Source organism: Anomaloglossus baeobatrachus, chromosome 3, assembly GCF_048569485.1.
Source record: "Anomaloglossus baeobatrachus isolate aAnoBae1 chromosome 3, aAnoBae1.hap1, whole genome shotgun sequence".
NCBI lineage: Eukaryota > Metazoa > Chordata > Amphibia > Anura > Aromobatidae > Anomaloglossus > Anomaloglossus baeobatrachus.
In genome coordinates this window covers 159,773,452-159,798,988 of record NC_134355.1, presented here as the reverse complement: position 1 = coordinate 159,798,988, position 25,537 = coordinate 159,773,452, and the positions used below count along the sequence as shown (strand labels likewise).

The window sequence follows — 25,537 nt, the reverse complement described above, 5'->3', positions numbered from 1 at the left end:
CACACCACTGTGTGTGCCGCACACACACACGGCCCGTGACAACTCACTGATGTGTGCGCAGACCCATTGATTTTAATGGGTCTGTGAATTTCCATGATTCCAGGATGAAAAAAAACGGCGACATATGTACCGGAATCACTGATGTGTGAAGGGGGCCTAAGAATGAGTGCACACCACTCTATTTTACACCATTTACTGATCACTGTAAATTACAGTTAGGTCCAGAAATATTTGGACAGTGACACAATTTTCGCGAGTTGGGCTCTGCATGCCACCACATTGGATTTGAAATGAAACCTCTACAACAGAATTCAAGTGCAGATTGTAACATTTAATTTGAAGGTTTGAACAAAAATATCTGATAGAAATTGTAGGAATTGTACACATTTCTTTACAAACACTCCACATTTTAGGAGGTCAAAAGTAATTGGACAAATAAACCAAACCCAAACAAAATATTTTTATTTTCAATATTTTGTTGCGAATCCTTTGGAGGCAATCACTGCCTTAAGTCTGGAACCCATGGACATCACCAAACACTAGGTTTCCTCCTTCTTAATGCTTTGCCAGGCCTTTACAGCCGCAGCCTTCAGGTCTTGCTTGTTTGTGGGTCTTTCCGTCTTAAGTCTGGATTTGAGCAAGTGAAATGCATGCTCAATTGGGTTAAGATCTGGTGATTGACTTGGCCATTGCAGAATGTTCCACTTTTTTGCACTCATGAACTCCTGGGTAGCTTTGGCTGTATGCTTGGGGTCATTGTCCATCTGTACTATGAAGCGCCGTCCGATCAACTTTGCGGCATTTGGCTGAATCTGGGCTGAAAGTATATCCCGGTACACTTCAGAATTCATCCGGCTACTCTTGTCTGCTGTTATGTCATCAATAAACACAAGTGACCCAGTGCCATTGAAAGCCACGCATGCCCATGCCATCACGTTGCCTCCACCATGTTTTACAGAGGATGTGGTGTGCCTTGGATCATGTGCCGTTCCCTTTCTTCTCCAAACTTTTTTCTTCCCATCATTCTCGTACAGGTTGATCTTTGTATCATCTGTCCATAGAATACTTTTCCAGAACTGAGCTGGCTTCATGAGGTGTTTTTCAGCAAATTTAACTCTGGCCTGTCTATTTTTGGAATTGATGAATGGTTTGCATCTAGATGTGAACCCTTTGTATTTACTTTCATGGAGTCTTCTCTTTATTGTTGACTTAGAGACAGATACACCTACTTCACTGAGAGTGTTCTGGACTTCCGTTGATGTTGTGAACGGGTTCTTCTTCACCAAAGAAAGTATGCGGCGATCATCCACCACTGTTGTCATCCGTGGACGCCCAGTTCTTTTTGAGTTCCCAAGCTCACCAGTCAATTCCTTTTTTCTCAGAATGTACCCGACTGTTGATTTTGCTACTCCAAGCATGTCTGCTATCTCTCTGATGGATTTTTTCTTTTTTTTCAGCCTCAGGATGTTCTGCTTCACCTCAATTGAGAGTTCCTTAGACCGCATGTTGTCTGGTCACAGCAACAGCTTCCAAATGCAAAACCACACACCTGTAATCAACCCCAGACCTTTTAACTACTTCATTGATTACAGGTTAACAAGGGAGACACCTTCAGAGTTAATTGCAGCCCTTAGAGTCCCTTGTCCAATTACTTTTGGTCCCTTGAAAAAGAGGAGGCTATGCATTACAGAGCTATGATTCCTAAACCCTTTCTCCGATTTGGATGTGAAAACTCTCATATTGCAGCTGGGAGTGTGCACTTTCAGCCCATATTATATACATAATTGTATTTCTGAACATGTTTTTGTAAACAGCTAAAATAACAAAACTTGTGTCACTGTCCAAATATTTCTGGACCTAACTGTATCTAATCACTATGTTGTATGGATCCTTACGATTACAGGGACAGCAAATTTGTCCATGTTATTTGCTGATTTGTAATGTTTATTTATTTTGTTAAAGCGCATCAAAAATGTTATTGTAAATGGGGGCTTTTGTTACTATTTTTTAGGAAGAAATGATATCTCTTATATTCTCTTTTTCTAGAACAATGTTATCCAACTCCAGTCCTCAAGGCCCTCCGACAGTGGATGTTTTCAGGATTTCCTTAGTATTGCACACGGGATCATTTAATCACCAGCAGAGGTGATGATTTAATTGCTAAGGAAAACCTGAAAACTTGCACTGTCTGTAGACCTTGAGGACTGGAGTTTGGGAACACTGCTCTAGGATACAGGGACATAAAAATACACCTCTATGTACAATGTATCTCTATAAACCAGTATAATCTGTTTGCACTTTAGCTTCAATGTTACAAAATTCTCCCTGGGACATCAGCAGAGTCTGAGAAGAGAAATGGGAAGGGGCAGGAAAATTTCTGAAATGGATGGAAACAGGGGTCAAATGGAATGGGAAATGCATGGAGAAGACACCTGGATGCAGAAGACGCCTGGATGCATCTTTTATAATATTTTCCGTAAAAAAAAATGTAATAAACGATTTGCTTCTTCTCTTCCCAAAGCTCAAACTTGCAATCTCGATGTCCACAGGCAGCAGTTGAAGTCATCAGCTACAGCCCACAATGAAGATGTTAAGAGAGTTTAGTGTACTTGAGCTGTATTGCAGGCAGTGAACCTAGAAGCAGATTATACAGTTACATAGAGATACATCTGATTATAGCAGTGCATTTCTATGCACCTGTATTCAAGAGGTGAAGAAAAAAAAGTCAGATTTTTTTTTCTTCTATAAAATCACTAAAAACTAGTATAAAGCAATTGCAAAAATGTAATTTTTCTTTTGTGAGTCTTCCTCAGACTTGACCTCACAAACTCTAAAGGGTGCTTTACACGCTGCGACATCGCTAACGATATATCGTCGGGGTCACGGTGTTTGTGACGCACATCCGGCATCGTTAATGACATTGCAGCGTGTGACAGCTAGGAGCGACGATCAACGATCGCAAAAACGTCCAAAATTGTTGATCGTTGACACGTCGCTCCTTTTCATAATATCGTTGCTGCTGCAGGTACGATGTTGTTCGTCGTTCCTGCGGCACCACACATCGCTAGATGTGACACCGCAGGAACGACGAACATCTCCTACCTACGTCCACCGGAAAAGAAGGAAGGAAGGAGGTGGGCGGGATATTCTGACCGCTCATCTCCGCCCCTCCGCTTCTATTGGACAGCTGCCGTGTGACGTTGCTGTGACGCCACACGAACCGCCCCCTTAGAAAGGAGGCGGTTCGCCGGCCAGAGCGACGTTGCAGGGAAGGTAAGTCCATGTGACGGGTGTAAGCGATGTTGTGCGCCATGGGCAGCGATTTGCCCGTGTCGCACAACCAACGGGGGCGGGTACACTCGCTAGAGATATCGATACCGATATCGCAGCGTGTAAAGTGCCCTTACGTCTATGTGCACATTAGAAAATGGATTTTTCTTAAGAAAAACCCGCACCCTCTGAAAGAATTCCGCACCTGCGGCAAAAAAAACACAGCAAACAAAATATGGAACAGAGCTCACAACCTGCCATGTGCAATTTATCATACTGGTGGGCACCAGGGCCAGGTGCCTCCGCTACCTCTGCACAAGCGTCTGGTTACACCACATGTAATGATAACTAGGATAAACATTATTAAATAAAGACCAGTAAAAAAGGCAATGAGTATAAAGATCTCACATTTCAGAAATACATTTTATACTGATAGCTCAGCCTAGAGGGAATAGAGCTGCATTATTCTAGTGCTGCATAGGAATCGTCTTTCAGAGACATTCAGTAAAGTGTCTGGACTCACTGAAGCATAAAAACACATTTATACTTAAGCTTCAAAGGCAGAGAACACATTCCTGAGCTGAAATAGTGAGAATAATACAAGATTCTGCATTAACTAAACACATGCCTACAGGTCACAATACCATGTGACTAAATATACTTAATACCCTAAAATGCATTGGATCTGTAGTAGGGGTAGCAGATATAATTGGTAAAGTGGTTCTTCTAATAAGCTACTGTATATATTTATTTTACAGTGGCTTAGATATTATTTCTTATAGTACATAGCTAAACTGCTGCAGAACAATAATAATATAGTTTATTAACTTATACAGCGCTATTGTCCCCATTGGGGCTCACAATCTAAATTCCCTACCTGTATGTTTTTGGAGTGTGGGAGGAAACTGGAGAAACCGGAGGAAACCACGCAAACACAGGGAGAACATACAAACGCCTTGCAGATGGTCTCCTTGGTGGCATTTGATGCCAGGACCCCAGCTAACCTCTGAGCCACAGTGCCAGCCTCTTTTTGAAGAGTATAGGTAGTATCTTCTTTAGTATTGATAGATAAGAATTCCTTCATCCCTTCAGACAGGGATACAGAGTGCACACTATGTCTTTTGTCCAGCCGGAGTCTCGCCAAGTTTTTCTAGGCAAAGCTGCTTTAGGTAAACACTGGCAATTATACCTTACATATATATGGCTTGCTGGCAACTTTGCATTTGTTTTTTTGTAGGGTCAATTCGCCATCTGCGTCTTCTCTCTGTACTTTCTATTCTGATGAAGAATCAGAATATCACTTTTATTAATAGCTTCTTGTTTTCTGAACTCTAAAGCGGTTAAAAGAAGTAGCAAAAGGCTGAACATGTGCACAGCAATGTCACTTTTACATTGCTGTGCACTATGTTCATTTTGGCAGCGCTTTTGCTGTACATTTTTAGGTGGACTGTAGGTGGAATCTACTTGAAATAGACACCGTAGACATACAGCCTAAGGTATGTTATGACATTTTACAGCAGCTGGGAGACACCACCAAATAATACACAGTGCAGCTTCTCAATAACCCTCTTTTTTAACTCCTTTATGGATACCATAAAGGAGTTAAAGCAGTGAGAGTTCTCAATCCACAGAAACATCTTTTAGCGCCATTGCAGTAGAGACTATTGAGCATTTCACTGTTATTAGACCAAGCAATGATTGGCAGGGACCACTGTTCCTGGCAGACATTGTCTAGTACTACAAAACTCATGACCTATACAAAAGATTAGGTCATCAATATGAGATTAGTGGGGGTCCGACATCCAGCACCCCCACCGATCAGTTGAAATCAGCTCTGATGGTTGCTGAACAAAATTTAAGGTAAGGGGCATCACACAGCAACTCTAAAAAATGTTTATTGGTTGCTTCACTAAAATGGAGTGGCAGTACTGTGATAACAACCTTTGACCACTTGTGTGGAGGTGCGAACTGTTCTTAATTAGGCCAGACCAAGAGAAGTTAGCCATTGCTTCATGTGAGACTGATGGGAGTCCTATTGTCTGTAAATGTGGATTGCCTCAGCACTTCTGACTATAGTTCAGAGGAAAAATATTCAGTCGGATCAAACTTGCGACCAATGAGAGAGCAGCCATTTCCATCAATCCTGTAAGAGAACTGAGGGGTATAAAAGGGCCTTGCTTCTGTCACCACAGAATTATTCTACATGACCTCATCTCAGGAGCTACAGTTCAGGCTAGAGGACAGAACTGCTTCAAGATTCATTCTACAGGATTTCAGCCCAGGATGCACGGTTATAGCTGAAGGACAACAGCACTGCTTCACTGCTCAACGCTGATCCAACAAATTTGTGGAGAACTCAGGTTGTGACAACTCGGTTGCCTACTACATATCTTGCTGTGGTCAGTCAGGTTCCTAAGCTTTCAACTATTTCTTCTCAGTGGGTGCCCGCCAAAAGCAGGGTGCTGATTGACAGGGATTGTTGGCCCTGGAAACCCCTGAAGTCAGAAAGATTCTTATCTGTCACGCTCCCCGGGTCCTTGGCTCCCCTTCCCGGGTCCTCTGTTCCGCTCCCCGGGTCCTCAGCCCCGCTCCCCGGCTCACCTGCCACGCTCCCCGCTCTCCAGCCTCCGGTGCCCGTCCTTCCCAGGCCCCCTGGTCTCCGATCCCGGTGCCCGACGGCTTCCCAGGCCCTGGCCGGCTCCCCTGCGTCCTCCTCTCAGCTTCCTTCCCTGGCTTCTGGCACCCGGGCCGCGCGCATGCGCATTAGGGCGCGCGCGCGGTCACTGACCCTTTCTTAAAGGGCCAGCGTCCATTAACAGGAAATGAGGCTAATCAGGTACAGGGTATAAAGGGGTTTATTGTCCAAGGGGGCGGGGCCTGATCTTCGTGTTTCCTAAGCTAGGAGTCAGGTCTCCTGGTGTCTCTGTGCATATACTCACCTATCTCTCTTGTAGAGCCGTGCCTGCCTCGCCATCCAGTCCTGCCGTATCCTGAACCCCGAACGCTGTCCATCTGCCATCCTGACAGTCCGCACCATCCCGGATCCCTGCGGTGACTCGTCATCTCGCTCCAAAGGTTCCGGACCCCGCCTGACATCATCTCGGCTTCCGAACCTGAGCTGCGTCACCCGGACTACCACCCGTGACTCCGTGGTCCCAGGGCCTTCTCCGCTATACTCGTGTGCACGGACTGTTCTGCTGTTTATAGTGTTCCAGCTACCGGACTCTTTACTACCATCTAGGAGTTCGGCCCAGTGGATCCACCTCCTGGGTCTGCCCGTCCACCTGGCCGTGACAGTAAGATCAGGCCCTGGATCCCGCTGCAGCACTAGCAGCCGTACAGGAGGAACTCCAACGCCAGCGTGAGACTCAGACCCGCATGCTGCAGTTCATGTCTTCTGTGGACGCCCGCCTGAACACGCTACAAGCGGCCGTTACGTCTTCAACATCCCGGGCTTCCACTAGTCAATCCACGGATCCAGCTCCTGTGGCGACTTCTTCAGATACCACCAGACTTCGGTTGGCTTCACCACCCCGGTACGCCGGAGACCCCAAGACCTGCAGGGGATTCTTAAACCAATGCTCCCTCCATTTCACGCAGCTGCCGCATTTGTTTGCCTCCGACCAAGCCAAGGTCGCCTTCATCATGTCCCATCTAGAGGGTGAGGCACTGGCGTGGATGAACCCCTTGTGGGAGAAGGGGGATCCTGTGACCACGAACATCCAGGACTTCCTGCAGGCATTCCGTGGTACCTTTGATGAGCCCGGACGCGCCTCCGCGTCTGCTTCGTCTCTTCTCCGGTTACGTCAGGGGACTCTGACGGTGGGTCAATACGCGATCCGGTTTCGCACCCTGGCCTCAGAACTCGGGTGGAACAACGAGGCCCTAACCGCCGCCTTCTGGGAAGGACTCTCAGGGCGAATTAAAGACGAGCTGGCGGGTCGTGACGTACCGACCACCCTGGATGCCCTGATTGCCCTAGCGACTCGAGTGGACATTCGCTTTCAGGAGCGATCCAAGGAAGTGTCCCGTGAGAGACGTCCGGTACGGCATTCCTCTCCTCCGCAGAAACCCTCCGTACTTCAGTCATCGACAGCTGGGGCTCCCGTCCACGAGCCCATGCAGATCGACCGAGTGCGTCAGTCTGAACAACGCCGAGCAGAGCGGCTCGCCAAGGGTCTCTGCTTTTACTGCGGTGAGGGCACACACCTGCTACGCTCCTGTCCAGAGAGGCCGGGAAACTCCAAAGCCTAGGGTTGGTAGGAGAGGCCACCCTAGGTACTGGGACTCTCTCTGACCCAGTTACATGGACAGTGCAAGTGACAACGGGAGAGACGCGGTTCACGGCTGATGCCTACCTCGATTCCGGGGCAGCAGGCAATTTCATCCAGCAGGCCACGGTGGACAAGTACCGGGTGCCTGTTATTCCACTCGACAAGCCCCTAGTGATTGCCTCGGTGGATGGGAGACCCCTCTCTGACACCATCTCCTGGATCACCAGGCCGGTCGAACTGCGTATCGGTGCCCTTCACACCGAGAACATCGCTTTCTACGTCCTCCCACACATGTCCCACCAGATCCTGCTGGGACTTCCATGGTTGCGGACACACGAACCATCAGTTACCTGGGGCACTGGCGAAATCACCCGATGGGGCTCTTCGTGTCATGAGAGGTGCCTAAAGTCCATACAACCCATCCGACGACCTCCGGTTCCAGAGAACCTACCGGGGCTGCCCTCGGCCTATTGGTCCTTTGCAGATGTCTTTGATAAAAAGGAATCCGAGGTACTGCCGCCACATCGTCCATACGATTGTGCCATCGACCTGCTCCCAGGAACAACACCACCACGAGGACGGATATATTCTTTATCTCCAGCCGAAACAAGGGCCATGTCTGCTTACATCTCAGAGAGCCTGGCAAGGGGGTTCATTCGGAGATCCTCCTCTCCTGCTGGAGCAGGTTTCTTCTTTGTCAAGAAGAGAGAGGGCGACTTACGCCCATGCATAGACTACCGGGGTTTGAATCAAATCACCGTAAAAAACAAGTACCCTCTGCCGCTCATTCCCGAATTGTTTGACCGGCTTAGAGGAGCTCGTGTGTTCACCAAGCTGGATCTTCGGGGTGCTTACAATCTGGTACGCATCCGCTCTGGTGACGAATGGAAAACCGCGTTCAATACGCGCGATGGACATTATGAATACTGCGTGATGCCCTTCGGCCTGTGTAACGCTCCTGCCGTCTTTCAAGAACTGGTGAACGACGTGTTCCGGGACCTTCTCTACATCTGTGTGGTAGTGTATCTAGATGACATCCTTGTCTTCTCTCCGGACCTCCAAACCCACAGAGAAAACGTACAGCTGGTTCTACAAAGACTGAGAGAGAATCGTCTGTACGCAAAGTATGAGAAGTGTGTCTTTGAGCAGTCTTCTCTCCCCTTTCTGGGGTACATCATCTCTGATACTGGACTGCAGATGGATCCCAAGAAGGTCTCCGCCATTCTCAACTGGCCTCCTCCTTCTGGACTGAAGGCAATCCAACGCTTCCTGGGATTCGCCAACTACTACCGCCAGTTTATCCCTCACTTCTCTGCCTTGACTGCTCCTCTCTCCGCTTTGACTAAGAAGGAGGCTAATCCAAAGGACTGGTCACCTGCGGCTGACGCTGCGTTTGGCTCTCTGAAGCGGGCTTTTGCTTCCTCTCCTGTACTCCACCGTCCGGAGTTAAACCGCCAGTTCACCTTGGAGGTGGATGCCTCCTCCTCAGGAGCCGGAGCAGTGCTCATGCAAAAGTCCTCCTCCGGGAAGATGGTGACTTGCGGATTCTTCTCCAAGGGCTTCTCAGCGCCTGAACGCAACTACACCATCGGTGACCGAGAGCTCTTGGCAGTCAAACTGGCTTTGGAGGAATGGCGCTACCTCCTGGAAGGGGCAGTGTATCCCGTGATTATTTACACGGACCACAAGAACTTGGAATACCTACGGTCCACTCAGCGTCTGAACCCACGGCAAGCCAGGTGGTCCCTATTCTTTGCCAGGTTTGATTTCCAGCTTCACTTCCGACCCGCGGACAAGAATGTACGCGCTGATGCCTTGTCCAGGTCTTTCATGCCCATGGAGCAGGAGGAAGAGACTACCCAACCCATCATTTGTCCTAGTAAAATCATTCCGGTGGCCCCTGTCACCCTGGCCCAGATACCGCCCGGGAAGACCTATGTCTCCGAGGTAGACAGGGAAAAAGTGTTACACTGGGGTCATGCCTCGAAAACAGCCGGTCATGCTGGTCAGAAAAAGACATGGGGTGCGATTGTACGTCATTATTGGTGGCCATCCCTTCGCACGGACGTCGCTGCTTTTGTATCCGCCTGTTCCTCTTGTGCCAGGAACAAGACGCCCAAACACCTCCCATATGGCCGTCTTCTGCCTCTGCCGATACCCTCAGTTCCGTGGCAACACATCGCAATGGACTTTATTACGGACTTGCCATTGTCCTCCGGACACACAGTCATATGGGTCGTGGTGGACCGGTTCTCTAAAATGGCCCATTTCGTCCCTATGGCTGGACTGCCCTCTGCTCAGGAACTCGCGGACGCCTATATACAACACATCTTCCGCTTGCATGGCTTTCCATTACACATCGTATCCGACAGAGGAACTCAGTTCACCTCCCGCTTCTGGAGGGCGCTCTGCAAACATCTGGGAGTGACTCTGGACTTTTCATCTGCATACCATCCTCAGTCTAATGGCCAGGTAGAGAGGGTCAATCAAATCTTGACCTCTTTCTTACGTCACTATGTTAACGCCCATCACGACGACTGGTCCGCTCTTCTTCCTTGGGCTGAATTCTCCCACAACCACCACATCAGTGAGTCGTCCTCCAGCTCTCCCTTCCATGTCGTTTACGGACTTCAGCCTTCCATCCCATTGCCTGTATCTCCTTCTTCGGATGTCCCTGCTGCAGATACAGTAGCCCGTGACTTTGCAACCATTTGGGACTCTGTCAAAGCGTCCCTTGGGCGTGCTTCCCTGCGGATGAAAAGACACGCAGACAAGAAACGTCTGGACCCTCCGTGTTTCTCTCCTGGAGATCTCGTCTGGCTTGCTTCCCAGTACGTCCGCCTGAAGATACCGTCATACAAGCTGGGTCCTCGCTACATTGGGCCGTTTAAAGTCCTCAACAAGATCAATGAGGTCTCCTACAAGCTACAGCTCCCGGCCACGATGAGGATACCCAACTCATTCCACGTCTCCCTGCTCAAGCCGGTTGTCCTTGGTCCCTTCTCCGCTGCTGCCAGTCCGGCTCCTCCACCTATTGCCGATGACGACATCTATGCGGTAAGGGATATCGTGGCCATGAAGACCGTACGAGGTCGACAGTTCTTCCTGGTGGACTGGGAGGGGTATGGTCCTGAGGATAGGTCCTGGGAGCCCAGGGAGAACGTGGGCACTCCTCTGATCCGTGCCTTCATGTCCCGGTTGCGGGGAGGGGGGCGTGGGGGGGGGTACTGTCACGCTCCCCGGGTCCTTGGCTCCCCTTCCCGGGTCCTCTGTTCCGCTCCCCGGGTCCTCAGCCCCGCTCCCCGGCTCACCTGCCACGCTCCCCGCTCTCCAGCCTCCGGTGCCCGTCCTTCCCAGGCCCCCTGGTCTCCGATCCCGGCGCCCGACAGCTTCCCAGGCCCTGGCCGGCTCCCCTGCGTCCTCCTCTCAGCTTCCTTCCCTGGCTTCTGGCACCCGGGCCGCGCGCATGCGCATTAGGGCGCGCGCGCGGTCACTGACCCTTTCTTAAAGGGCCAGCGTCCATTAACAGGAAATGAGGCTAATCAGGTACAGGGTATAAAGGGGTTTATTGTCCAAGGGGGCGGGGCCTGATCTTCGTGTTTCCTAAGCTAGGAGTCAGGTCTCCTGGTGTCTCTGTGCATATACTCACCTATCTCTCTTGTAGAGCCGTGCCTGCCTCGCCATCCAGTCCTGCCGTATCCTGAACCCCGAACGCTGTCCATCTGCCATCCTGACAGTCCGCACCATCCCGGATCCCTGCGGTGACTCGTCATCTCGCTCCAAAGGTTCCGGACCCCGCCTGACATCATCTCGGCTTCCGAACCTGAGCTGCGTCACCCGGACTACCACCCGTGACTCCGTGGTCCCAGGGACTTCTCCGCTATACTCGTGTGCACGGACTGTTCTGCTGTTTATAGTGTTCCAGCTACCGGACTCTTTACTACCATCTAGGAGTTCGGCCCAGTGGATCCACCTCCTGGGTCTGCCCGTCCACCTGGCCGTGACATTATCCCTGGCAGGCCAGCAGAAGAGTGAGAATCTGTTGCTTGTACCATCTTGTATCTTGCAGAGAATGTACAATATGTTTTTGCTTGTTGGTGAACCAATAAAGTGTTACCAATGTTTGGTTTCCTCACCCTGTGTTGTCTGAGTAGTGTTTTACCCACGGGGAGAGAGTGTGAGCATACATTGGGATGAGCCCTGGTCCTTGCAGTTTTTCTGAAGACAGTCAAGCCCAAGGACAAGAGAACCTACTGACCCTCGTGTCTCCACAAGTACTTTTACAATACTAGAGAATTCCACTAATATGATTTGAGCCATTACCATTAATCTGTTGATGTAATGCTCATGCACAGAAAAATGTTTTGGTCCTCAATCAGCAAAATCTATGTAGAATGTACTCATCACATAAGTATAACATGCACACACAAAGGACGCTGGTCAAACTATAGGATTAAAGAATGATCAGTACAGTGGTTATTTTGGACTGCGTAAAATTTTGAAACGATGAAACGATGCTAAATTGGCAGATTTTCCTGCTGATTTGCATAATTTTTTACCTTTTTCACAAGCAAAATTCTGAGAAAAATTCACAACAGAACAGACACTCTGAAGATTTACACATGCACAAATCATTCCACCATTGGAGTACAGATACACATGTAAGGGGGTTCAAGGCTACGCCACTTCTGCATAATTAGCTGATACGCAGGAAGATTTATTAAATGTATTGGTCTGTATTGTGTAACTTGGTAAATGGCCACTAGGTGGCAAGGTGAGCCGGCTACTGCTTTCCTGACACCTCTAGGAAGTAAGGGGTTAAGCAAAAGGAGGGGCACAGTATAAATAGGGCAGGTTGTAGAATGAGGGTAGGAGAGTCCCCAGTAGGAGAAAGAGACAAGCCCAAAAGATTTAATTAAAGACGATCCTAAGGGTCAATCCTTTGCCACCGAACACGCAGGGTCCTGCTCATTAGAGGACTGCTTGTAACTGCGTCCCCAGAAGTGGGGTTGAGTCCAGACGGTTGGGTTGGCGTCCGTCTTTCCTGAATTAAAAATCAAAACAATTTTCCTGTGAAACCGAAGGTCAGTGGGCTCTTAATGGAGAAGAGTAGGTCCTAGCCAGAAGCCCGGGCAGAGGAGTGCTGTCGAAATAAGCCCCTTGAATAGCAGAAGCTAAATCCTTGTGGGTGTGACGGAGAGGCTAAATGACCTTTTGAATCGGCTAGTGCAGTGTGACGTCAGACAGGAGAACGAGGGGCCTAGTAGCGTTCGAAGCAGCTCAACTGCCAGGAAAGCGGTCAGCCGGTAAATTTAATAATGAAACGGAGTCTGGAGGGAACCCCGTTGGGGTCAAAAGTGGTGCCCATGTTGTGTGAATTGAAAGTACCCATGCAGTGAAAGCAAGAAAAGTTCCACTGGTTAAAAAAAGTGCATCTGTGTCTGATTGACTCAGTGGAAGAATGGACTGTGGTGAAATCATCCCTAAGTGGAGCGGCAACCAGGACGGAAGGGGTTACCGTTCATCAGGTGCACCCCATTGATTTTAACAGCACCTGATGAAGGGGACCGACTGTCCCAGTAACATATAGTGTGGAATAAAGGATTTTCAACTCTACTGTGGTACAGTGATTGGCAGCACCCGACACCGCTCATTTTTTGTTTTAACCATATTTACATGAGTAGAGTGAGCATTGAGTGATTTTCCTTCCACCCACGCAGTGATGCTCTAACTACTGAGTATGGCGACAGCTATAGCATCGCTAAGTACTATGTAAACAGACAATGCTTTATGCCAGGTTCCCATGACCATATTTTTGGGCTGAATGCGAACCAACAAAACATCAGATCCCATGCACATTCTGATTTTTTTTCTGACAGAGTTTGTCCAAAGAAATAATCTCTGCATGTCCACTATTCAAGTCAAGTCGGAACGCACTTAGTTATTTAAGTCAATGAGTGCGTGGAAAGCATCGGACTGCACTCGGATGACATCTGAGTGCAGTTCGATTTCCGCGGACTGACACCATGGAGAAGATGGAGACATTTTTTTTCTATCTTCTCATCCAAGAGAATCAGATTACAATATGCAGACACTCTGATCAGAGTTTGATCAGTGTGTCATTTGCATAATCGACCCAATTCTCTCGGATGCAGGAGCCCTTAGGCCCTTAGGCTGAGTGATGTCTCTCAAGGGGTGGCACAATCCTCCTGCTGCAGGATTGATCCACCCCCTGGATATCTCTGGAATTGTATGGCAAATTAAAAATAAAAAAATGGAATAATCAGGGGAGGAGAAAGAATAAAACTATGTGCACAATCTGACCACTTTTGACCTGGTGACAGGTCCTATTTTCAAGCACTGCCTAGCCATGTGCCTATTTGTACTCTTACCCATTGTGGTCATTGTGGAGACACGGGGCTCAGTGGGTGCTCTCGTCCACTAAAAACCCGCCGCCTTTAGAAAGACAGCGTGGCTCAGGGCTCATCCCAACTGAACGCCGGCCTCCTTAACCGTGGGCGTAACACTACTCAGACAACACAGGGTGAGGGAACCACAATAATTAGACTTTATTGGATCCCCAAACAATTAACGGCACATAACACATAACCAGCAAAACACAAATGTAACAGGCAACAGAGTCTCACCCTTCCGCTGGCTCACCAGAGATTTAGAATGTCCTTGCCTCAGAGGTTCCAGGGCCGCTTACTCCAGTCCAGCAGCACCCCGCTTTTGGCGGGCACCCACCGAGAAAGGAATAACGCCAGATTTAGGAAGCTGTGTGAGGTCTGCAAAGTCTGTAACAGGTGACTGAACTGTCCCAACCTGAGTGTCCTCCTTAGGTAGTCCTGGTATGATGTTACAATCCTGGCAGCCGGAGTCGAAGTCCCTAGATTGAAGCCATAAGATATCCTGATCCTCTAGTCAGCTCCAAAGAGCTTAGACTGGATCCATCAGCATCCATCAACTTTCATCAACCCTGGTGGCTTAAAGAAGTCCCTTTTATAGCCATAACCTTCCCTTTAAGGTCCAGTCACACTAAACAACTTACCAGCAATCCCAACAACGATAGGGATCGCTGGTAAGTTGCTAGGAGGTTGCTGGTGAGATGTCACACTGCGACGCTCCAGCGATCCCACCAGCAACCTGACCTGGCAGGGATCGCTGGAGCGTCGCTACACTAGTTGCTGGTGAGCTCACCAGCAACCAGTGACCAGCCCCCAGCGCCGCGTGGAAAATGCTGCGCTTGGTAACTAAGGTAAATATCGGGTAACCAACTCGATATTTACCTTGGTTACCAGCTCACGCAGCTACACGTGCAGAGAGCAGGGAGCAGCGCACACTGAGTGCTGGCTCCCTGCTCTCCTAGTTACAGCACACATCGGGTTAATTACCCGATGTGTGCTGCAGCTAAATGTGCACAGAGCAGGGAGCAGCGCACAATGCTTAGCGCTGGCTCCTTGCTCTCCTAGCTACAGCACACATGGGGTTAATTACCCGATGTGTGCTGCAGCTAAATGTGCACAGAGCAGGGAGCAGCGCACACTGAGCGCTGGCTCCTTGCTCTCCTAGTTACAGCACACATTGGGTTAATTACCCGATGTGTGCTGCAGCTAAATGTGCACAGAGCAGGAGCCGGCACTGACAGTGAGAGCGGCGGAGGCTGGTATCAAAGGTAAATATCGGGTAACCAAGGACAGGGCTTCTTGGTTACCCGATGTTTACATTGGTTACCAGCCTCCGCAGAAGCCGGCTCCTGCTGCCTGCACATTTAGTTGTTGCTGTCTCGCTGTCACACACAGCGATGTCTGCTTCACAGCGGGACAGCAACAACTAAAAAATGGCCCAGGACATTCAGCAACAACCAACGACCTCACAGCAGGGGCCAGGTTGTTGCTGGATGTCACACACAGCAACATCGCTAGCAAGGTCACAAAAGTTGTTCGTTAGCAGCGATGTTGCTAGCGATGTTGCTTAGTGTGACGGGTCCTTAGGATACACTGCGTCCTCATCAATTGGTTGAACAAGATTGCTTCTCCCATTGGATGAATTTCAAGCTGCATGGATAATGTTCATTTAAATGATGTGCATAGAAAGACTCAGTATATCTACATGGAGTCGGCAAGTCACCGACTAGACAATGGCTACAAAGGTAATTACATTATCAATACACAACTACAATACAATGGTTACTGGAAAAGTCTGGAGAGCAATAGCTAAGCAAACATGACTTAGCACACATAAGAACAATAGTCTGGCTGAATGTTAAGAAACTTTAACCCATGAGAGTCCATGTCGTCACAGTCATATGCGTAGAATTTGATATGTAGTTAAGCAACTGTTGCTATGTCATTATTTCATTTGTATACTTTCACTAGGCAGCAAGTGATTGATCATATTGACTTGGCAGGCGATACAACCATTAATGCTTGCACTGAGAAGTCTAAGCATCCTGAAGTCTTTGATTAATTTTTACATAAAATTTGGAATTCTTCAGAACACCTTGTGCTCCCATCTGTTGCTGAATACACCGCTGACTGCTGGCACTGCAGTCTGTCAGGTTGGCATTCTTTACACCTTTTGTTTCTTTTCTTTTTTTTAATACGCAATCCCTGTTGAGATACATATTACATTTTCAAAAAAAACCTACAAATTGCCTTGAAGGGCAAAGGAAAAGTTTAAGGACACGCATAAAGATGAGGGTGAACCATCAACATGTCCAACCTTGCAATGTACTGCAGAGGTTAAGCAATATGATGGGGCTTTGGCTTTTTTCATCCAATAACTGAAAGGGATAGAATCTAAATAAGCTCAGCCATGTCATAAACAGCTCCAATAAAAATATTAATGAGAACCAGCCAGCAGAATTGTGCTATATAAAGTAAAGGCAGTGCTATACTGGCACTAGCATGGTGAGAAAAGTCATACCTTTAGTTTAGGGTGGCCCACCAAGAGCAACATCTGCAAAGAGTTTGTGGGTTTCCTTCGGGTACTCCGGTTTCCTCCCACACTCCAAAAAAATACTGATAGGGAATTTAGTTTGTGAGCCCCAATGGTGACAGTGTTGCCAATGTATGTATAGTACTGTGTAATTAAAAGCATCATATAAGTGAAGAAATCTTATCATTTTTTTCATATTGGAACTTTGATTTCAGAAAAAAATGTTCAAAAAGGTCCAGAAATTGGTGCATTCTTTTATTGACGTGTGCAGAGGTGCGGGCCTTTGTGGGTCGGGTTCTCTGTGTATATTCCTCCTCCTGCGTCCTCTATGGCATGCTCCCTTTTCATTATTTCAATTTTAAATATTGCACTGCACCGCCACTGCTGCTGTTGGTGATATGTGTTCATTTCTACAGTAATAATTCCTTGATTAAAATGGCAGCGGAGTCTGCGCATGCACATACCGCGATCTCCATTTTATTGAAGACACTGTGGAGAAGACTATGAGCGGCATCAGCGCATGTGGAGATTTAATTTTTTTTTTATCTGCTCACGTGCCCCTTCTGCTCATTGTCTCCTCCACAGTGCCTTTAATATAATGGCGCCAGAGATTGCGGTATGCGCATGCGCGGATTCCGGTGCCATTTTAATGAAGACATGTGTGAATGTTGTGAGTGTAGTGTATATTTCTGTGTTGTATGTGAATGTTGTATGTGTGTTGTATGTGAGTCTTGTGTGTGGCTGTTGTATTTGAGTATTGTGTGTTTCGTATTTGGTGAGTATTGTGTGTATGTGTGGTGTATGAGTGTTGTGTATGTGTGATGTATGAGTGTTGTGTATGTGTCGTGTATGAGTGTTGTGTATGTGTGATGTATGATTGTTGTGTATGTGTGATGTATGAGTGTTGTGTATGTGTGGTATATGAGTGTTGTGTATGTGTGGTGTGTATGTTATGTGGGAAGTCTAAATAAATTGAGCTATAGGCTAAAACAAAAATTGGAAAATAATCTAGTTTGTCAGTTACTATCTGAAAGTCTCAGCCGACATCAGAAATATGATGCCAAGCAAAGACTCTTATCTCAAGGGCTGATCTTTCCAAAATCACAAATACTTCCCAGATGGACAGGACTTACATGAAATGCTTTTGGACTTGGGTAGATACAATACAGTGTCCTGTCAGACAGCATAAATGTCATGCAGCCAAATGTCATGTGGCCATTGCACTTCTGAAATACAATAGTGAAAATCACAATACTGCGCAGAGAAAGCCCCGTCTGCTGAAATGGAACTGTTGTGTCTACAATGTGCGTGTGTCGCTTTGCATCCAAATCAAGGTAAAGAAAGCTGCAAATAGAACAGGTTTTAGGTCAATCAATACATCTAGCAGGAATTGCTATCCTCCTGCCAATAGGACTAATGACATTGTGTTAGTTGGAAACTAATAGGTGATTTTGTAAAACATGTTCGCTCAAAAAACAAACAAGAAAAACAATAAGAAAAGGATTAAAATAAATCTTATCAAATCCAATCCAGCAATGTAAATGGTATGACATCTGTTTCTCTCATTTTGTAATTTGGCACCAGATTCAGGCCTTTTTATCACACTGTTTGCAATATCCATTCTACAGATCAAGCATTTTCCATAAGCCCATTATATGCTGTTGGGCCTCCGTCAGGCTGGTGTACATCCGTATGCCTTTTCATCACTGTATGTGTAGCAACCAGGGGGCAGGGGGAGTCAGGCACAGGGATCTCGTACCTGAGTTAATCGTCACCGGACCGGTGTGATGATCTGGGAATTCGCGGTGGCCTGCCCGGCTTCGTGCCCCGAAGTGTACAACACTAAGGAGGGAAGATGATGGGGGTAGAAGTAGGATGAATGTCGTGATGCCACCTGTGGTACGAAGCCAGAGATTAGCCGCCGCTGCTGTCACTGTCCTCCGGGGTGGATGGTAATAGCAGCCGAAGATGGTATCACTCCCCACAGGTGGAACGGTAGTGATGGGGAGGATGATGAGGGGAGTAGTGAAGGGGATGGCCTTTCATGCCGAGGCACGGGGCGGCGGCACCAGTAATAAGAGTCTGAGTCAATGGCTGCGGTTCCAGGTGTCTTTACTCACTCTTTGTGCCGCTCGCCCAGATAGTACTGGTCACCCACTGTGATGGGCCCCGTCAAACCCGGAATCCTTCGGAGGTCAGTCCGGTGTGGTACTCGGTGAGCTCTTTCCTCCTAGCGCCTTGTGTGTTGGATCCCCATGACTTAAAGCTACTTGGGGACCCCAGTTCATCTTAAGTAGTACTCTTGTCCCTATTTATAGGTGCCGCAACTCCGCAATGGGGCCTGGTGCTGTCCAAGGCCCAGGATCCTATCTGGCACTGTGCTTTTGGGCTCTGTGTGGTCAGGGAAGCTTGAAACCTCCCCGTCCCGGCAGATTCTGGAAAATTAACTTGGATAATGATCTTCCCTAGGGTCCTGCAACCTGTGTGTGGCGACGGTTCCGAGGGAGCAATAAAGCTCTCCTCTCGGCAACCACATGAACTCCTGTGCCCCACCAGAGTACCGGTGAGGCACGTCTGCTCCCTTCCTCTCCTGCTGGATAACTCTTCCTAACTGTTGAGTTGGCTCCTAACTCCCCCTTGCCTTGTGGTTGCTCGTCCCCCGGATCCCTGTCACTAGTGGGTGGCTGCCACCCATGTTTGGAGACTGCCTTAAGACCCTACCCTAGCCCGTTCCCCATTGGGGAGGGCAACCTGGTTGTGTATTTGAGTGTGTAAGTGGTGAAACCGGTACCCACCTCCCCCGGATCTGGGTTAAGCAGTACACCTTAAATCAGGTGTAGTACTCTGTGGTGAGTGAAGCCTCAGGAGCGCCACATTCCTTCACAGCAAATGGCAGCACTCCCAGGCTACAACTAAATAAAGTTAGTACACCGCTTTATTTTTGTATGCAATAACAAACAACATAATCTTCCCTTTATGGGAGGCACCATCAATAAATGTTACTAACAGGTTAATTCTGTACAGGTCAAAATATCAAAATAGTATCAAAAACGTTTTCAAGTACTGATCATTAGCAGCATGCAATTTCAGAATATCATTGTCATCATAAAAGCAGTGCAAATATCAAATAAAGAAAACATTATTGTCAGAAATATAAAACTTTTCATATATTACACATGTAAAACATCCTTACTGTAACACGATAAAGAATGGAAACTGCCGGAGTCCTTTTGTGTCACTGGTCAGTGCACCACTCCCAGTTATCAGACATTCCTTGGAACAAGAAAACTTGCAAGCCACCCTTATTCTAGTAGGGTGCAAAATTGGTGTAACTACAGTCATATGAAAAAGTTTGGGCACCCCTATTAATGTTAACCTTTTTTCTTTATAACAATTTGTTTTTTTTTCAACAGCTATTTCAGTTTCATATATCTAATAACTGATGGACTGAGTAATATTTCTGGATTGAAATGAGGTTTATTGTACTAACAGAAAATGTGCAATCCGCATTTAAACAAAATTTGACCGGTGCAAAAGTATGGGCACCCTTATCAATTTCTTGATTTGAACACTCCTAACTACTTTTTACTAACTAACTAAAGCACTAAATTGGTTTTGTAACCTCATTGAGCTTTGAACGTCATAGGCAGGTGTATCCAATCATGAGAAAAGGTATTTAAGGTGGCCACTTGCAAGTTGTTCTCCTATTTGAATCTCCTATGAAGAGTGGCATCATGGGCTCCTCAAAACAACTCTCAAATGATCTGAACACAAAGATTATTCAACATAGTTGTTCAGGGGAAGGATACAAAAAATTGTCTCAGAGATTTAAACTGTCAGTTTCCACTGTGAGGAACATAGTAAGGAAATGGAAGAACACAGGTACAGTTCTTGTTAAGCCCAGAAGTGGCAGGCCAAGAAAAATATCAGAAAGGCAGAGAAGAAGAATGGTGAGAACAGTCAAGGACAATTCACAGACCACCTCCAAAAACACGGCATTCCAAGAAAAGCACTTGCTACCCACAGTAAAATTTGGTGGAGGTTCCATCATGCTTTGGGGCTGTGTGGCCAATGCCGGCACCGGGAATCTTGCTAAAGTTGAGGGTCGCATGGATTCAACTCAATATCAGCAGATTCTTGACAATAATGTGCAAGAATCAGTGACGAAGTTGAAGTTACGCAGGGGATGGATATTTCAGCAAGACAAGGATCCAAAATACCGCTCCAAATCTACTCAGGCGTTCATGCAGAGGAACAATTACAATGTTCTGGAATGGCCATCCCAGTCCCCAGACCTGAATATCATTGAACATCTGTGGGATGATTTGAAGCGGCTGTCCATGCTCGGCGACCATCAAACTTAACTGAACTGAAATTGTTTTGTAAACAGGAATGGTCAAATATACCTTCATCCAGGATCCAGGAACTCATTAAAAGCTACAGGAAGCGACTAGAGGCTGTTATTTTTGCAAAAGGAGGATCTACAAAATATTAATGTCACTTTTATGTTGAGGTGCCCATACTTTTGCACCGGTCAAATTTTGTTTAAATGCGGATTGCACATTTTCTGTTAGTACAATAAACCTCATTTCAATCCAGAAATATTAGTCAGTCCATCAGTTATTAGATATATGAAACTGAAATAGCTGTTGCAAAAACCCAAATTGTTATAAAGAAAAAAGGTTAACATTAATAGGGGTGCCCAAACTTTTCATATGACTGTATATACAATTAGTTCCGACCACTATCAGTCCTGTGGCCCGGTTGTCCCTGTTAAATGCAAAAAATCAACTGCGGAAAAATCAACCGGTATTTACATTCGGAAAAATCAACCGTGATCAAAGTTATTTGGGACTGGGGAACCCTGTCCAGCCGGTCTCAGGCAGTTCTCTACCAAAGTCTGGGTACACGTGCCTGCTTACCAGGTGTCCTTGGTGACTGGTGGGTAGCGGGAACTGGCACTGGACGTTCCTCTGGTGGGGATACCGTCTCTGCAGCTGCCTGCTCCCATGGGCTCAGTTCCACGTCCAGCCTCGCTCACCCTTGTGACGGGTATAGGTCACCTGATCTCCAGGATAGAGATTGCGTCCAAGGTAACCCTTGTGGAGGCAGGAAGCCACATCTCGGCGGGAGACAAAGACTTCCTTAGCAAGCCCCCGCTTTGAAATGAAGCCCCAGCCCCACTCTAGGCCAAACCGGGTGACTATGCCGACCCGCAGCAGGCCCCGGGCCGATGGATTGGTCTTCCAGAGCCTCTGCTTTGCTGCCAGGTTGCGGGCTTCTGTCTCCGTCAGCCATTCCTGGTGCACCTGCTCCTCATCGGCCATCTGGGTGATCGTAGCCTGGCATATGACCCACTCCCGATCCACCTCACTGATGGGCGCGTGGGATAGAGCTCCCAGCTCAGCGCGGCATTCCCCCCAAACCTCACCTAGGGAAGCGCTGTCCAGAGCCTTCGCTCCTGGCTCCGGGTCAAGAGCGGCCATGTCACTGTCTGCCCATTTTGCCGCCGCCGGGTTGTCAGCTACCAGGGGGTCGGTAGCCAGGTCTTCGGCTACCCAGGAGATGGTAGTCCGGTCGGGTGCTTCTGCAGCTGGGGGTTCTGGACAGCTTGGTGGGACCTGGAGGATGTCGCCGATAGCAGTGACGACCACGCTCTCTGCAGCTTCCACCACAGATTCCTCCTCTTCCAGGATTGGCGGCTCCTTTTCTTCATAGGCCCGCATGGCTCCCACTGCTCCCATCATGGACACCTCCCAGTTACGGATGGCATCCATCTGCACCATCCGAAGCATTCGGCTCACCCGAGCCACCTCCATCTCTTGAGCGCTCCAGAATAGGGGGCGCACCGGTGTAGCCCCATGATGGCCAGGGTTTATATGACTGACACCTTGCACCTCAGGTGGTCCTGGTCCGTCCGTCACCTTCGCACTCCAAAATCTCACACCCTTTACATTAGTTTTGTTTTTCCTTCCACACAAGGGGGCGGGTCTAGACTTTCGCTCCACTCTCCTCATGAGTTTCATTTCTTGCTTTTCCCTGCCTGGGAGGGGATGGGCCTTGATTATTGCTTCCACTTTTCCTGCCAGCCCACGAAGGGCAGGCGTTCTTTAACCCCTTGTTGTTCAATAATGGCTACTGGTCACAAATGTTTCAATAAACAGTCTCTTAAGCACTTAGTCCATAAGGCGCACAGTACCCAGGTCTTTGGCCTGGGTACGATATCCTGTTTGTGACGCCAAAATGTAGCACACAGGGGGCAGGGGAGTCAGGCACGGGGATCTCGTACCTGAGTTACTCATCACTAGGCCGGTGTGATGATATGGGATGTCGCGGTGGCCTGCCCGGCTTTGTGCCACGAGGTGTACAACATAAAGGAGAGAAGATGAGGGGGGTAGTATTAGGATGAATGTCGTGATGCCACCTGTGGTATGCGGTCAGAGATTAGCCACCGCTGCTGTTGCTGTCCTCCGGGGCGGATGGTAATATCAGCCATAGATGGTATCCCTCCCCACAGGTGGAGCGGCCCCGGGGAGGAAGATAAGGGGAGTAGTGAAGGCGATGGCCTTGGCGCCGAGGCGCGGGGTGGCGCCACCAGTAATAAGTCTGAGTCAGTGGCTGCGGTTCCAGGTGTCTTTACTCACTCTTTGTGCCGCTCGCTCGGATAGTACTGGTCACCCGCTGTGATGGGCCCCGTCGAACCCGGATTCCTTTGGAGGTCAGTCTGGTGTGGTACTCGGTGAGGTCCTTCCCCCTAGTGCCTTGTGTGTGGATCCACGTGGCTTAAAGCTACTTGGGGACCCCAGTCCGTCTCGAGTAGTACTCTTGTCCCTATTTGCAGGAGCCACGGCTCCACAATGGGGCCTGCTGCTGTCCAAGGCCCAGGATCCTATCTGGCAATGTGCTTTCGGGCTCTGTGTGGCCAGGGAAGCTTGAAACCATAGCCGGCTTTAGGCATGTGCCAGTTGAGCGGCCGCACAGGGCGCCGGCAGGCAGACAGCAAAGGGGGCGCCGCAGGGAGCAGCTGTTTACTTTTACTTTGCTGCTCGCGCCCCTCCCCCCTCATCTGTGCCCTGCCTCTGGTCTCCTCCTGCTCTGCACAGCCTCAGGCAGGGGGCGCTCTCACCTGCTCTCCGCTCTGTGTCTTCTCTCCTGTCTTTACCATAGAGAGGGGGGAGGGGCAGCAGCAGCTCTGCCGGAGACAGCCACACTGAACTCCTGAAGCCCAGAAAGTGACTGTGAGTATAACATGCTGTGTGTCATCTGTAATATATTATGTGCTCTGTATGTGTTATGTATAACATGTGTGTGTCCTGTATACTGTGCAATGTCTGTCTGTCTGTGTATCTGTCTGTCCGTCTATTATCCGTCTGTCTGCCTATCTTGCTATTATATATCTGTCTATATATCTCAATTATCTATCTATTATCTATTTATCTATTATCTATCTATCTATCTATCTATCTATTATTTATCTATTATCTATCTATCTATTATGTATCTCTCTCTATTATATATCTGTCTATATCTATGTATCTCTATTATCTATCTATCTTTCTATTATCTATCTATCTATCTATCTATCTGTCTGATATCTATTTGCCTATCATCTATCCAGCGTCGGTCTGGTACACAGACACCAGTCAATGCCCCAGAAAGCTCTCTTAGGCTGCTTTTACACATCCGTTTTTTGCAGTGCGGCTCAGTCCAGCTCCAAAACCTATGCAACAGATGCGGCGAAAAAAACGGATCCATTGCATACGTTTTTCCATGTGGCCCATCCGTTTTTTGACGGATGCAGCTTGATACTGAGCTTACGCAGTGTAAAAAAACGCATCAGGCGGCCGGATGCGTTTTTGTCGCAGGACGCAGCATCCGGCGTCCATAGGATTGCATTGTAAATCGCGCCGCATCGCGCCGGCGCAATGCGGTTTTTGGCCGGCGCAAAAAAAGTGCCAGGCAACGTTCCATCCGGCTGCCGCATGGGCTAAATATGCCACATCCGGCAAAAAATGGACACAACTCAAAGCCATGGGGCACAATACAGCGCTAACAAGTCTATGCGGAAAAAACGCAACCGGCGGCAAAAAAAAACGGTTGCGTTTTTTCTGCAAAGCGCCGTATGGTGCCGCTCACAAAAACCGGTTGTGTGAAAGCAGCCTAACTGAACATAAAAGGGACCCGCCGGCAGGGGACCACTGGCATCAAAGATCCAGAGCTCCGACCCAGAACTTCGTGGCCGGAGCCCCGAATCTTCTGCAACCACCGCACTGAACTATGTCAGCGTCACCCCGATACAGTTCAATCCTGTGACAGAGCACAGAGCTCCCTGCTCTATCACTGCCCGTCTCCTAAGCCACAGACCGCTGCAGGCCTGTGTCTTAGGAGACCATATATCCACAAGGGCAGAGCAGTAACATCATTGCATCGCGCTGCCTCCGCAGGCCACCATAGAAGAGAAGATGGAGGCTGCGGTGCTGGGAATCAGGATTAGGTGAGTATAATTTTTTTTTATGTCTATATGGGATCTGTGAGGGCTCCTGTTGTATATAAGAGGCTATGTGGAGGCCACTGCAGTGTATAGGAGGCTGTGTGGGGGCTCCTGCTGTGTATAGGAGGCTGTGTGGGGGCTCCTGCTGTGTATAGGAGGCTGTGTGGGGGCTCCTGCTGTGTATAGGAGGCTGTGTGGGGGCTCCTGCTGTGTATAGGAGGCTGTGTGGGGGCTCTTGCTGTGTGCAGGAGGCTGTGTGGGGGCTCCTGCTGTGTATAGGAGGCTGTGTGGGGGCTCCTGCTGTGTATAGGAGGCTGTGTGGGGGCTCCTGCTGTGTATAGGAGGCTGTGTGGGGGCTCCTGCTGTGTATAGGAGGCTGTGTGGGGGCACCTGCTGTGTGCCGGAGGCTCAGTGAGGGCTCCTGCTATGCATAGGAGGTTGTATGGGGGCTCCTGCTGTGTATGGGAGGCTGTGTGGGGGCTCCTGCTGTGGATAGAAGGCTGTGTGGGGGCTCCTGCTGTGTATAGTAGGCTGTGTGGGGGCTCCTGCTGTGTATAGGAGG

At 48.5% G+C, this 25,537-nt stretch overlaps 1 protein-coding gene across 1 annotated transcript in view; it reads right to left on the bottom strand.

Moving 5' to 3' along the window:
- Positions 1-25,537, bottom strand: part of ADGB (androglobin) — a 499,062-nt gene that overhangs the window by 449,740 nt on the left and 23,785 nt on the right. The gene's annotated exons all lie outside the window — the stretch shown is intronic.